Here is a 13,711-nt window from a genome sequence, read left to right as displayed (position 1 = left end):
TCATGGCAAAACCATAGTGGTTAAAGCGAGCAAGCTACTGTACAGTAGTATAGTAGTTTGGCCTGATGGTGCCTCAACATTCAGTGTGGTTCTGCAGGAGGCTAGCCAGCTATAAGAGGGTCCGTGCTCGTGTGTGCGTGTGTGTGTGTGTGCGTGTGTGTGTGTGTGTGTGTGTGTGTGTGTGTGTGTGTGTGTGTGTGCGCGCACGTGTGTGTGGCTGTCTGTGTGTCCGGAGCGAATCTCTTAAGTTGCTGAGACGAATCAGTGCCAAACTTGCACACTGCCAGTAAAGGCCAAAGAAGTACCTCCACTATTGTACTGTAATTGGTTAAAGAACAGCATGCTCTAACACACACACACACACACACACGCACACACACCACACAACACACGCGCACACACACACACAGAGAGAACATTGCCAGTGCAGTGTTCCCAGAGGACTCTGTGTTGATGTGCTTAGTGTCGGTGAGCCCAAGCGCGCATTTAGTGAAATGAGCTCACGACTCAGCTGGGAATTTTAATAGAGATGAAAAGAGTTAGTTAGCCTTATCTCTTCTTCTTCTCCTCCATCCTCCTCTCCTCTACCCTCCTCCTCTCACCTCGCCTCCATTCTCCTTTCAGTTCACCTCCTCTGCGTTGCTTCTGTTCTCTCACAGAGTGATGTGTGTTTTATAGTTAATGCAATGAGACCACAGGTTGTAGGCCACGTTAGGCTGCAGTGGAGCGTGACTTGTGCACACACACACACACGCACACACACACACACGCGCACACACACACACACACACACACACACACACACACACACACACACACACACACACACACACACACACACACACACACACACACACACACACACACACACACACACACACAGCACCACCGGATCCCCATCCTAGTAAAAGGTGAGTGTGTGTTTACTCAGTGCGATCGCTGTTCCTCCTCATCTCTCTCGTCCTCACCCACCTCTTGTCAACCTCCTCCCGTTGTACCTCCTCCCCTCCTCCTCCCGTCCTGTCTCCTCCTCCCGTCCTCCTCCTTCCACACTAAGTGGACACAGAAATATGAACGCAGACAACGGGGGAAACGGCCGACATTGATCTCCTCGCCCGTTTAAGCTGTTTGAGCAGAGAGGAGCAAGTCGACGTCTCCCGGGTGCAATAAAAAACCCACTGGCCTGCGTGCGTCCCCTTGCCAAGGCCCTGTCAGTAAATTAAGGGCTACTTCTAGCTGGGGTAAACACTTGATTATTTTACGATACGTTTTTTTTCCGCGTCTTTGCAGCACGCAGTCGGCAGGCTGCCATGCAGAGAGCGGTGCAGTGCGGCCTATAGCGTCACTGGCAAACATTAACCCTAACCCGATTGTACTAGATAGCATTTGGTTTCAAATCTAATTTATGGTAATGCGATTGGGGGGGCCGACATGCTGCATCTGCAACGTTTTTATCCTTGTCTGTGATCTAGGATTGAAATAGCCTCGGTTTTGCAGCCTCCTTGCATCTCTCTCATCTAGTCAGACTGTGATGGTTTGAGCACATCAGTCCCTGTTTGTTCCAGTGAACAAACAGTTGGCAAACGATTTCTGTGTTTCTAATGCATCCTGGCATGTCTGCGCCTTTTGCATGGAGGTTTTTAAAATAGGATGTTTAACTAAGCCAATGGACCTGAGGGTGTGGTCTGTCTGTTTGTGTGCTACCCAAATACATTTCTCTCTCTCTCTCTCTCTCTCTCTCTCTCTCTCTCTCTCTCTCTCTCTCTCTCTCTCTCTCTCTCTCTCTCTCTCTCTCTCTCTCTCTCTCTCTCTCTCTCTCTCTCTCTCTCTCTCTCTCTCTCTCTCTCTCTCTGCTTCCTCTGGGATCGTTAGCAGGTTGGACCGCACTCTGCACAGAGACAGACAGGTCAGTCAGGTATGTAGGCAGGCTGGCCAGTAATATGCCATTCGGTGTGGTGTGGTGATTCTGTGTGCAGTGGGTTTAGAGTAGGCAGCCTTATCGGGATTCAAACCCCCAACCGTGGCAGTATTGCACTGGATCCGTGGAGCAACACAGGACCTGTTGCGGCTGTATAGAGCACCGAAGTCTGACGTAATTTACGCATCCTACCTGGGTCGCGTTTTTTTCCCCCCTGTTCTGAATTCTCATAGACCTGTTTAATATCGTGTCAAATAAGAACTGTGTTCCAAAAATAAACAAATGACCCCGGTGGTTTTACTCTTATGGATATGAAGCATCAACTGACAGTGAGAAAACGCTAATGTTACTTCTGCCGAATTAGTTCAATTTTCGCCAGAAACGGACTGTTTCAAATATGAGTGACTCACTATCATAAACGATACAGAGCCACCTCCCTGACAATATTGCAGAGACTGTTTGTTTATTTTTGGACCACACTTCTTATATGAGACGATTCTATGATGATCCAATGTTATTCTCCATAGAGAAATGACTTTACGACCCAGGGGATGGACGAGTGACGTCAGGACTTCTGTACTATAGATGGCGAGGCTAATAGATGTTTTTTAGGTCTTCGCTGACAGTTTGTTGAAGTATTTGTGTGTGTGTTTTATATGTAAGTGCGACAGAGTGTGCCTGATGAATTGTATCGACTGCATAGCAAGTGAGTAATGTACCAGTATCTGTATGATTTGACAAAAATGTGAACATGACAGACAGGGAGAAAAGGATTTCCGAGAGTCTGAGCGTAGGTTTGTTGTTGTTCACGGTAGAATTGACTCTAGGTGAGCAACGTTTGTGTCCTAAGACGACTTTAGTCTGCAGGGCTCCTCCGTGCCTGATAGAGAATGAGGTGTAAGACTGACTGGACTGTAAAATAAGTCACATTTGAGCAGGCGGTACTGTGTGGAGGTGCAGATTATTTTGTTTTGCATTCACACCAGAGCGTATAGTGTGATTCCTCAGGAAAGAGTGTTAACATTTCAAATGATTAATAAGTAATGGAAATGTATTATTCATTTAGAATTATGTTTTTTTTTTTGGCTCTCAGGATGGCAAAGTCTGTCCGTAGCTTTGTCCGCCTGAAAAACAGGATATCTAAAAAAAAAAAAAAGATTGCCATTGAGTTGTCTGTGCACCTGTATTCTCCTGGGAGGATGAACCCATACTGCATTTGGTTTCCCAGTAGCTCCTCTCGCGACACCCTTGGGCCAACACTTCCAGTTGCACACAACATACAGTATATAGCTCAATATTGAATGGGCAGAATGCCATGAAACTTGCACCCCAGCGGTTGAACCCTATAACCATTTGATTGACCCCCTTAACTTAAGTCCAGTGCCACCCCGCGGATTGGTTACAACATCATCTCTCAAAATCTAATGGCTGGGGCGCCCGCTGGCCTAGCGGTCGAGGCACATACCACATAGGCTGGTAATCCAGTCTGACGGCGCGTCAGAGGTTCGAACCCCGATCCCAACGGCCTTTGCTGTGTGACACCCCCCCCCCCCATCTCTCTCCCCATTTCCTGTCAGCCTACTTTCCTCTCAAATAAAGGCAGAAAAAGCCCCAAAAATATCTTTAAAAAAATAAATAAATAAAAAATAAATCTAATGGCTGGACACATGTGGTCGCAAACAAAATATCGGAATAACTACTACCTGGTTTAAGGAGCAGCACAACCTTTAGGGACAGATAGTGTGGCTTTTAGAATCTTAGTCTTGTTTATACTATGGCACTGAAATGTGTCGGGCAAATATATACTATAAGCCTGCTAAATGTTGAACTTGAGCCAACTGCTCTAGATAACCCAAAGATAACCCAATTCTAATTTAAACTTCATTTAGCATGAGCTTAGCATCTAGAAATGCTTATAATGCAAGGGCAATCCAAGTACAGTGCAATACAATGTATTCCACAAATGATTTTACAGAATAGTTAGTTAGTTGTATCCAGTATCAGCTCTTCTCACCCCCATGTTGAGAATTTACCCTTTGTGTTTATTTTCCGGAGGTCGCGGAACAAAAATTTGCATTAGGCAAATTGCCTTCAATTGGTTGGCACACAGTCAGATTGTCACTGTAGATAATATGTTGTGTTCTGAACGTTTGGCCGAGCGAGGAGGCAGACACGGTGACAATGCTGCTCTTGTTAACCCATTAAGACCTGGAACTGTGTCATTTTTAGATTTGAGCTAAAAAGCATTATTTTACACTTTGGGCTATTCAAAAATAGCAGATATACAAGCTCATAGCGCGGCACCGAGTCCCGCGCTACGAGCTTGTAGATCTGCTATTTTTGAAAAATCGTGAAAATGTGTGCAAATCTTTGAATATATATATTTTTAAAGCGAACATTTTTAACTCAAATCGTTGCTTCTGGGGGTCCCTGGAACAAAATATTTTGATGGGGGTCCGCGGCCAAATACATATAATTTTGGGGGCCCTTGACATGAAAAATATTGAGCACCACTGATATAGAAACATAGGTTTTTCAGAAAACTGTTGAGATTTAGGAGACATGTAGAATCGGCTTCAGGTCTCAATGGGTAAAAAACATTTCAAATGTTGGTCCACTATGTTCAAGATTACTTTATTTTGTCTCCCATGGGAAAACTTTGTCTTGGAGACAAGGACCAAATGCATGAATACACAATACAATACAATACAGTACAAAGAACAATAAGACTAACATTCATTTAGGCCTATACATCACCCTCCAGCATGATAGAGAGACTGTGTTACTGAACACCAAATGTCTTCAGTCTATCTAAAGGGAGACATCTAAAGGGAGTGCTTTGAACTGTGTGTTCAGAGTCAGACAGAGTTGGTGTATCTGGTGTATCAAAACAATACCTAATACACTGTTTACACTCGCTGTTTACTCTTTCTGTTTGACCAGGGTAAGACAAGCAGTCAGCACAGAGGCAGACACACAAAATAAACCTGTTACATTAACCGCTTAAACCCTGTTTTACACTTCATTGTACAATGGTGTAGCACAGGGAAAAGAGCCGATTTACAAGCTCTGCAACGCACTGTGAGCTTGTAGATCTTTTAATTAATTTGTAAGAAGAAAAAAGGCAGTGTAGTGTAAGTATCTTAACAATGGAGACATGTCTAGCATTCTAGACCCTTTTATAGGCATATTACAGAAAGACACACACACACACACACACACACACACACACACACACACACACACACACACACACACACACACACACACACACACACACACACACACACACACACACACACACACACACACACACACACACACACACACACACACACACACACACACACACACACACACACACACACACACACACACACACACACTGACTGTGTGCGTGCGTGCGCGCAATGCATGCACGTGTGTGTGTGTGTGTGTGTACAGTATATGTGTGCATGCGTTCATTGGGTGTCTGAGAGACAGAGAGAGAGAGAGACTTCAATTATTCATGACCAAAGTATTAGCTTGTGTGTTAACAATGGCACAGCCTGCTCCTCTGATAGATGTAATGTGGGGGATATTAACTGAAATTAGACGGGTCAGCTGAGCGCCATATCCTCCAATTTGCTTGGCAACCTTTTGAATTGCATATTGAATATTTAAAGCTCCAAAGGTGCTCGGAAAGGTTTCATTAGGCATTCTTATAAGAGCGCTATTAACAAAGCATCAGATGACTGCCTGCCTGACCTGGATGTGCCTCTTGATGCCTCGGGCAGTGGGAGAGATTTATCCTATATCTGTTATTTGACTTTCATTTCCATTCTCTGGTAGGCTACAGGCTAGGAGAGATGGCTTGGCAAATATTATGCAAGACAAACAGAGAGGATTATGTTACTTACAGCATAGACTGAATACATACAACATACTATGAACCAGGATGCAGTCCAAGGGAGTCCTTTTTGACTTTTTTTTTTCTCTCTTTTTTTGTGCTAATTTATTATGAATACCTAATAACCGATCCAGCATGTATTCTAGTCCCTTGTCGCTGCTAACTCCTACAGTTGGTGCTAGGGAAAGCACAGACAACCATGTGTCTTCTCTAATACATGTGATGTCAAAAAAGTACTCAACTTTTTTACTTAAGTAAAAGTATCAATACTTGCAATGTAGAAATACAAGTAAAAGTCTGGAATTAAAAATTGACTTGAGTAAAAGTACAAAAGTATTGGTATCAAAATGTACTTAAAGTACCAAAAGTAAAAGTACTCATTATGTAAAATGTCCCATTTCACAAGTCTTCAAAATGTATAAAAATCGTTTGAAATCGTCTGATATGTAGCGGAGTAGAAGTTAAAAGTACTGAAAATTGGAAATACTCCAGTAAAACACCTAAAAAAATCTATCAAGTGATTGTAGAGAGAGGAAGCTGGCTCAGGACAACAGTGTTAAGGGTCAGTTATCAGCCTGAGACAGAGTGATTAAAGGACAATGGAAATTAACTCTCTAGCTTTTTTTTTATGTTTTATCCTTTTGACACGTGTACAAATATATGGCCAATTTTTTTGTCAAAAAAAAAAAAAAAACACACTACCATCAACACATTACATTGTCTGTTAACAGCTTAGGTCATAATATACATAACATACTGTAGACCATTTTACATGGATTTATTTTTATGTTTCTCCATAGTCATTGAAAAATGATCACGCTTAGCTGAAATGTCCTCCAAAACAGAATTTACAGGCACTCTTAAGACACAACATTGCTGTTCAGAATCAGTTTTATTGTCACTTCCACAATACACACTAGGCATACAGTGGAGCAAAATACCGTTCTCCACAACTCATGGTGCTTCACATTTAAAAACAATAGACACGTTAAAAAGAGGCGAGGCCGTTAAAAACATTAAAAAGTAGAGAGAGCAGACAACATTGGTAAAACAATAAATGCGTATGCATTCAAAGTGCAATATAGATAAAGTGCTATTCATCCCTCAAGATGTTAGTTTTAGGGGCAATATGTGGCGAGCGTTCAGGGTTCTGATGGTTTGGGGGAAGAAGCTGTTGGATGACATGCTGGTGCTTCCCCCTAAGCTCTGTTTGTGTCGTCTCAAGTTGCATCCAGGCTTTAAGAATCCATCGCTGACCTGCTCCCTGACCTTAGTCTACTGTTACATCTGGCTTGGCGTCACTTGAAAGCATTCAACCGGGAAAGCCAGCTTTCACCTGGACTCACCTGCTCATGGCTTTCATGGAAAGAGCAGATGGCAGTTAACATGTTGTGCACTCAGTGTGTGTGTGTGTGTGTGTGTGTGTGTGTGTGTGTGTGTGTGTGTGTGTGTGTGTGTGTGTGTGTGTGTGTGTGTGTGTGTGTGTGTGTGTGTGGCCTCAGTCAGCGCAACAAGACAGAGGCTGCTGTCTGAATGACTTCAGGGCCAAACGGGGACACAACGTTTCACACCCATACCCACCTCGCCATAGACCAGCAACAGAGTGTTTAAGTGCAATGACCACTGAATACATTACAATATGATTTCTTGGAATCTAACGGTTCCCGGTAGTGTTGATTTTGACAGCAAATTTTGGTTTAGTTTTAGCCATAGTCTTTTGAATACATTTTCATTTAGTTTTAGTCATATTTTAGTCATCTGAAAAGTTTTAGTTTCAGTCTAGTTTTAGTCGACTAAACCTAAAGTAGATTTTGTCGACAAAATAATATTTTGGCAGGCCTTGATGACATCAAAATAGCTTATTTTCACTTTGCTGCATGCCGAAAATAGACGATCTACAAGCTCACAACGCGTCGCGCTGCGACGCGTTGTGAGCTTGTAGATCTGCTATCTTCAAAGCGCAACACCCGAGCGCGACCAAACATAAAATGACTTGCCTTTTAGTTCTACTGGATCACTCGTCCTTCACTAACATTTTTGTCTAGTTTTTAATTGTTGACGAAATTGCCAATATATTTAGTCATAGTTTTAGTCATCGTAGCTTTTTTTATTTAGTTTGTATTTAGTTTTCGTCGGTGAAAAAAGGTGCGAATATTTTTCATCATAGTTTTAGTCGACGAAATCAACACTGGGCAACACTGATCCTCGGCTCCCCCTGGCTGCACGTCGAAAGTGTTGAGCTATTCACTGAAGCCCTCCCTAACTGCTGCTGATGAGCAGATCGGTGCCTCGCATGGTGTCCTCCGCCGTCGGAGTGTGAATGTGTGTCTGAATGGGTGAATGTTAATGCAAATCGTCTGCATATAAATGCACTGTTTACCATTGACTCCTCTATGATGAGCTGTGCTGCAGCAGACATACAGACTTGCAGCCTGAGGCTCATTCTCCTCAGGTGGGAAACGGAGCGCTTCGGCCGCTCCTTTGTGTCAACAGTTATCAGAATATACAATGGTGTCTGAGACGTTTTGGAGACCAGACTATTCAGCATTCCCCTTCAATTCATGGCCTGTTGCCCGCCTGTATACCCACCTCCTTCCTTATCCCATTAAGACCTGGAACGCATCTGTGTCATTTTTTTATTTGAGCTAAAAAAGCACTTTGGGCTATTCAAAAATAGCAGATCTACAAGCTCATAGCGCGGCACCGAGTGCCGCGCTACGAGCTTGTAGATCTGCTATTTTTGAAAAATCGTGAAAATGTGTGCAAATCTTTTAATATATATTGTTTTAAAGCGAACATTTTTTAACTCAAATCTTTGCTTTTGGGGGTCCCTGGAACAAAATATTTTGTGATGGGGGTCCGCTGCTAAATACATATAGTTTTGGGGGTCCTTGACATCAATGACATGAAAAAGTGTGAGCACCACTGACATAGACATATACGTTTTTCAGAATACTGTTGGGATTTAGAAGACATTTGTAGAATCGGCTTCAGGTCTTAATTGGTTATTCATGGACTGTTGGCGAAACAAACAAACAAAACCTGTGTGTGCGTGTGTGTGCGTGTGTGTGCGTGTGTGTGCGCGCGTATTTATGAGCGAGTGTATATGGATTTATTGTTGGTGAGTGTGCGTGTGCTATCGAGCAGCAAGCGAGTATATTGTATGTGTGTGTGTGCATGTGTAAACAGGGTTGTGTCGTATGGTTTATTGCCGTATCTACTGTCGTATACTGTATCGCTGTATTTATTGTTTATCGCTGTGCAATTTTCTTTACTTTTTTTTTTGCTGAATTTCCCTCCTGGGGATTAATAAAGCGTTCTCCTATCTGGGGCTGGCTGACTCTCAGGAGGTTCCAGTAGAACAGATTTAGGATCTGGCCCTCTGCTAGAATGAAGCAATTCCACTCTGTCCAGGAAATAAAGCAGCAGAAAAAAGAACTGTGTCAGGATTCCTGTGGAATCAGAGCGCAGTCCTAAACACAGAGGTAATTTAGGGCCATCCAACTATTATAACTATAACTGTATATTGTTTTAAAAATCATTCTCAAGTGGATGGCAATGTACACCCCGTACCTATCACAATGACAGTGGTGAATGATGTAGTTATGGTTGTAGTTATAGACTTGGTTTAGATGGCCCTTTACAGCTCTGTCTCCATTTGACAGATGTGTCAATATATCCTTAACCACTAAACCAACCAAAAATGGTCATAACGAGTTGCAGCGCGGTTTAACCCTTTAAGACCGGGAACACATCTGTGTCATTTTCTGATTTCTTTGGCTATTCAAAATAGCAGATCTAAAAGCTCGCTACGGGCTTGTAGATCTGCTATTTTTGAAAATGTGTGAACATTTGTGCAAAATTTTAAATATATTTGTATTTTTTCTAAGCAAACATTTGTAACTCAAATCTTTGCTTCTGGGGGATTCTCCAAAATGTCTAATAAATCCTAACAGCTTTTTGAAAAAACGTATGTTTCTATATCAGTGGAGCTCCAACTTTTCCATGGTGAGGACCCCCAAAAGGACATGTATTTCTCATCTCAAAATATGTTGTTCCGGGGACCCCCAGAAGCACAGATCGGAGTTGAAAATATTCAAAGATTTGCATTTGAAAACAAATACGCAAGAACACACATACACTACTCATCTGTTTTCCTTCTCTTCTGCTTTTCCTCACCTTTCTGTACAGTACAATGTCTGTCCGTTTAAAAAAAAAAAAGCTTTCCATCATCTCTCTATCGATTCCTGTCTGTAGCCATGCAGCCAGCCAGCCCCACTAAGAAGGGAAGAGAGGGGAAACTGTTGCACTTTTAATGGCAAATATCTCCACATACTTCAGTGTTCTGAGAATAGCACAGGCTGTCAATCCTCCTCGTCCTCTGAGAGCGCACCACAGCCGACAGGGGAAAAGCTCTTGAGTAGATTGAATACGTCGATAGCATTTTAACCCATTAAAACCGGGGAACGCATCTGTGTAACCACTTAAACCATTATTTGATTAATTTGGCTATTCAAAAATAGCAGATATACAAGCTCATAGCGCGGCACTCGGTGCCGCGCTATGAGCTTGTAGATCTGCTATTTTTGACAAAATCGTGAAAATTGTCGCAAATCTTTGAATGTACCGTATTATTTTTAAAGCAATTTCTTTTTTTTTAACTCAAATCTTTGCTTCTGGGGGTCCCTGTAACAACATATTTTCAGATAGGGGGTCCGCGGTCAAATACATTTTGGAGGTCCTTGACATGAAAAAGTTTGAGAACCACTGATATAGTAACGTTTTTTTTCAGAAAACTGTTAGGATTTAGAAGACATTCTGTAGAATTGGAACCTGCAGGTCTTTATGGGTTAACCAGCATTATTTTATTTATTCATCTATTCTTTTTAAAAGTTTACTTTTATATAACAATCCATTGACCTGTAAGTGGTTTTCCATTAATTTTAGGATTTAGCACTATATATGCAGCGATGATTGCATTTGAGCATGGCTGTGTTTCCAAAGTAGTCCTGCAAATAATTAAAGGTCACATTGGCGCATATTAGTTGCCCTTCACTATATTGACAGCACACAAAATGCAGACACATTAGGGCTTAGTCAAGCTTCGATCGGATTTTTGTTTATTCACACTTGGATGGCTCCATAGTAACCATTACCTGAATGGCAGGAGAATATTTTATAGGTAGAGTGCTCACTGATGCATGTGTATTAGAAATTTACTTGACATTCTACTTAACCCATTGAGACCTGAAGCCGATTCTACATGTCTCCTAAATCCCAACAATTTTCTGAAAAACGTATGTTTCTATATCAGTGGTGCTCAATCTTTTTCATGTCAAGGACCCCCAAAATTATATGTATTTGGCCGCGGACCCCCATCAAAATATTTTGTTCCAGGGACCCCCCAGAAGCAACGATTTGAGTTAAAAATGTTCGCTTTAAAAATGTTCTTTACTTTTTTTTTAATTGAGTGATTGATTGATTGACTGAATACTATATTAGCAGGATTGTTAACAGTACAAGTAAGGTCAAAGGTTATGCTAACAGGTTAACACAAAAAGCCCCAGGGGGGTTGTTTCCATTGTGGGCCATTGTACTCAATTAATCAGAAACACACATGCATAAAACATGCAATATGTTATATTGGTTGAAAACTCAGTAGCATCAACAGGTATATTTACAGTGGAATACTTTGCAACACCTTTGTATGGTGATGTATTAAGTGGTTAACTATTGTGTATGTTGACTGGAGCTATAGTCAGATAAATATAGATTACTGTGTAAATCCATACCAGTGCATGGCCACAGATATGAATACAATAGGATATACTGTATTGCCTAGTATGAGGTTCATATACAAGGAATTTCCCTTGGCGTCTGTTGCTGTGGCAACCCAACAACAACAAAAATGTGTAGGTGTCGCCTAACGGAAGGGATTAAAAGGGTTAACGTTGGATGAATGCTTTTCAGTAGGTTGGAACCATACATGGAGTGCATGAGGACTCACTGCCAGGTACCGTGATGTGAACCAGAGCTACAGTAGTATTAAACGCACATCAATCTAAGAATTATTATCGTTGATACTTGAGTCCAACCAGCTGTGATTTATACCTAGAAGTGTCCCTGAGCGTTAAAAAGCTGCTTGAATGCAAGACTTACCGTGAAAGGTTCAGCTAGAGTTCAGTCTATATTAGTAGCTTAATGACTAGTATTACAATTCTATTGTCTTTTTTATGTCCAATGTATTCGTATTTAAGTTCATAAAGTTAACGTAAGTATAACTAAATGCATTTGAAAATGTTACTTTTCAGGATTCCAATTTAAAAATAGCAAAAAAATAATCAGGATTCCAATTCAAAAGTAGCAAAAATAGCAGATCTACAAGCTCAAATCATGTCGCGCTGCGACGTATTTTGAGCTTGTAGATCGGCTATTTTTGCTACTTTTTTTTGTGACATAGCATATGCAATGTGGCCCTCTGGAGTGAGTGTGGAAATATAGTGGCCCTCTCCATCATCAAAGTTGCCCACCCCTGCTCTAGACCGTATCTGAGCACTGAGCAGTAAATAGAAACCGTTCCCCCACAAATCCACCAGGTCGCCTGGTCGGCATTTGTGGGAGATTTATGGCCGCTCGCGGGTGTCCGGAAGCGGACGCTAATTCCCGGGAGACTCCCGGAACTTCCGGTAGAGGTGGGATGTCTGCTATTGTATAGTCGAAGTAGAACATAGGACTTAAGTGGTTAATGCATGTTTTTTTATTAAATCATCTACGTCTGCAAAGTAACAAGTAACTAAAGCTGTCAAATAATTGTAGCGTAGTAAAAAGTACATTATTTTCCTCTGAGATGTAGTGGAGTAGAATTTATTAGAAAATGGAAATACTGAAGTAAATGAACCCCAAAATTGCACTACAGTACAGTACTCGAGTAAATGTATTTAGTGACTTTCCACCACTGATTTCAGTGCCCGCTGCATGCATGCTGGGTGGCCGGCCGGTCGGCTGGTGTTGCTCCAACCTAATTTTAGTTTCCGAGGCAGCGAGGACCGCTGGGCTCTACCCTAGCTGCCATTTTAGACGGAAGAGCAGGCTGGGAATTGAGCGCCTCGCGGGGATCTTATCCATCGCAATTATCTCGTTGTCAGGGGTTGGACACGGGGCTCGGACCTCGCTATGCCTTCCTCCTGGCCTCCCTCGGCTTCCTCACATGCACACACACACACACACACGTGCGTCCGCCTGCCCGCCCGGGGGCTTCTGCTGAGCGCACCAGCATGCCCTCGTAGAACCTCAGCTTTCGGTGCTGCAATTAGCCAGGAGGAAACCGCTACCCAACGTGGGTTATCGAGGGTGCGAAGGGCCTGACTTATAAGGGCAGCCCACTGCTGAGCAATTAAGCACTTAAACCCTACTGTAGTATATACTTATTTGACCTGGGGTCCCCCAGGGGTCTATACTAGGCCAGTAGAAAACAAAAACGAGCACTCTCTGTCTGTGTGTAAAGCAGTTTGCCGGGTGCACGGCTCACGAAGATTCACAGTAAGAAAGCAATAGCCAGCACTCCGCAAGTCCTTCTGGTACTTTTAATAGATATGTGCACGGACAGACACAGCATACACGGACACGTTTCGGCGTCAAGCCTTCCTCAGCGTGTATGATACACGCTGAGGAAGGCTTAACGCGTCCGTGTATGCTGTGAAAAAAAAACTTTTGTTACTAGTTACTTTGCAGATATAAATTATGACATTTTAAAACACACATTAACCACTTTAGCCCTATTCTATACCTAGGCTATTTTCAAACATTTTAGTACTTTTACTTTTGGTACTTTAAGTACATTTTGATACCAATACTTTTGTACTTTTACTCAAGTAAATCTTTAATTCCGGACTTTTACTTGTAAC

General features: G+C 42.3%; 1 protein-coding gene across 4 annotated transcripts in view; it reads left to right on the top strand.

The window, feature by feature from the left end:
• The window catches only part of plcb4b (phospholipase C, beta 4b), a 114,935-nt gene that overhangs the window by 42,401 nt on the left and 58,823 nt on the right, over positions 1-13,711 (top strand). Inside the window, exon 1 of one of the 4 annotated variants that reach the window (XM_084081850.1) lies at positions 1,870-1,915. The exons of the other annotated variants lie outside the window; for them this stretch is intronic. The gene's annotated coding sequence lies outside the window, so the exon portion shown is untranslated. Of the gene's footprint in view, positions 1-1,869; positions 1,916-13,711 lie in introns of those variants that run through there. 4 annotated transcript variants of the gene reach the window in all.

Source organism: Gymnoscopelus microlampas (genome assembly GCF_963454915.1).
Source record: "Gymnoscopelus microlampas genome assembly, chromosome: 16".
NCBI classification, from domain to species: Eukaryota; Metazoa; Chordata; class Actinopteri; order Myctophiformes; family Myctophidae; genus Gymnoscopelus; species Gymnoscopelus microlampas.
This window is presented reverse-complemented; position numbering and strand designations above follow the sequence as displayed.